This window comes from Ambystoma mexicanum, chromosome 10, assembly GCF_040938575.1.
Source record: "Ambystoma mexicanum isolate Mex_15411 chromosome 10, UKY_AmexF1_1, whole genome shotgun sequence".
NCBI classification, from domain to species: domain Eukaryota; kingdom Metazoa; phylum Chordata; class Amphibia; order Caudata; family Ambystomatidae; genus Ambystoma; species Ambystoma mexicanum.
Genome location: NC_090932.1, coordinates 1,107,117,884 through 1,107,119,925, shown reverse-complemented (window position 1 = coordinate 1,107,119,925; position 2,042 = coordinate 1,107,117,884). Strand labels below are relative to the sequence as shown.

The 2,042-nt window shown below is 46.7% G+C and overlaps 1 pseudogene; it reads right to left on the bottom strand.

Moving 5' to 3' along the window:
• Positions 1–424: 424 nt before the first annotated feature.
• LOC138492982 (protein phosphatase 1 regulatory subunit 3C-B-like) lies at positions 425–1,259 on the bottom strand (annotated as a pseudogene).
• Positions 1,260–2,042: the final 783 nt, after the last annotated feature.

Genomic DNA, 2,042 nt, shown 5'->3' with positions numbered 1-2,042 from the left:
GGATGGGAACCACAATGGGAGGCTCCCCACCAGGCAGACTATAGGGCCCAACTTCAAAAGTGTGCCACAATTACCCACGGCCCAACAAATAGTATGAAAAGCTTTCACAGTCCCAGTTTTTACTTGCAATGTCAGGTTTGTACTAGTTTTGTTTTATCCTCTACAAAGGAGCCCCAGGATACAAAAACAAAAAACAGGACTGGATGAGGTACTCCCGCAGACAATATAACCAGCGCTCTATGGATTGTCATTACAGAGATTGGCTAAAATGGCAGAACCGTCCCTGCCACCTCTTTCCCAGAACAGGCACTAGAGTCACCACCAAAATTCAGACATTCCCTAGAGACCCTCCCCACGCTATTCTCCCTGGAACCCATACAATCACCAGACTTTACGCTTCTTCCATGAATTGTGAGGGCCAAGTCTACCAATAGGGACCAAGGTTATTTGCACTGGCCCAACCTGGCCAGTGAGCAAACATGCCAGGTGCTTCACAGGGACTGTCAAAATGGGAAGCGTTTTTTCTGGCATTCGTAGGCAGGTCACCGTGATGCCGGATGTGGTAGTTCTTCCCATGGTTATTGTCCAAGTAGATAGCATGTCCAGACTGGAAAGAAACAAAGAACTCTATTGAGTCCTGCAGCCCTGGTGCACATGGTAGCTTCATCTTGAAGGAGAATGTGTCAGTGTCAGCCAGCCGATAGGTGTTGTGCATATATTGGCAAGCCATGTCATGGAAGCTGCGCCATGAGTTGAAGGTCACCTGCAGCTGCACCAGCTTCTCAAAGCCCATGTTGCAGACACTAACTGTGCCACTTAACGAGTGCTCTTGTATCAGGCATTGTAAGGAATGCTCTTGTATCAGGCTTTGCTCCAGGCAGACCTGATCACGCTGCAGTCTGTTGCGAAAGGCCAGATAATCTGATGCAGGTGAGGGAAATCCAGTGAGTAAGGCTAGGGCAGGGCACCAGCTTCTTGGAAGGGAAGAGGTGTGCCAGTGCCAGCTGCATGTCGCAGAATTCCTCTTCCATCTTGGAAAAAATGTGCACTGCTGTCAGGGAGAGGCCCTTCATTTCAGCGAACACAACCCGCTTCTTTCGGCGGGTATGGCCCCAACCACCAGATAGGGAGCTAGAGTGAAGACAAGGACGAAAAGCTTTCCGGGGCCACCCCTCGTGTAGGTCTTCATAAGTGTCCAGCAGCCGGTGAAAGGGTGGAGAGCCCCCGAGGCAGATCCTCATGGCGAAGTCTACAGGCATACCTGGGATAAGGTAGGGACTACACCAGGCCCCCTCTCGCCGCCACTCCCTTCTCTCTGTCGACCGCTGTGCTCTGAGCAGATCTTTGCATTTGTCCCAGTACAGGAATTGACAAATGTGCTCCTGTTAGGATTGGGGTGCATTTTGTTTGGTTGGCATTGTGGAAGGAGACACAGAAAACAGATTAAATGTAACAAAAATACTTATATTAATTTAAATGTCAGGATGATCTAAGGCCTAATTTGCCCTATGCTTAGGTGGGATTTCCCTACATAAAGAAACTGACGATAATCTGCGTCAGTAAATTCAACTGAAAAGTTTGTCTGTGTCCAAAACCTATGCTTGCCCACACAACTAAGACAAAACAATGTGTAGGCATGTCAACCATAAACGAAACAGTGCTCCAAAAGTAAAGTTCTTAGCTATTAACAACTCATGCTTATTGTTCAGCTTCTCCTCTCCAAAGATCAACAAGTTCACCACAATGTTCAGGTTAACTTCTCTTGGGTTTAAAGTAATACTGTTCCACACCCTTTTAAATGTCAGGACGCCCTTCCCCAAGTTCAATACAGTTCCTCTTGGGTTTAAAGTAATATTGTTCCACACCTTTTTAAATGTCAAGATGCCCTTCCCCAAGTTCGATATCAAAAGATGTCACAAAAAGAAGTATCTTGAAGCTTTGTCTGTAAGCTAATTTCCAACAGTTCTTCACAGTTCAGGGTTCCTCCCCTCAAACCTTATATGCATCAATAGTAGTTTTCTTTTTGTCACAGCAGTAGGTTT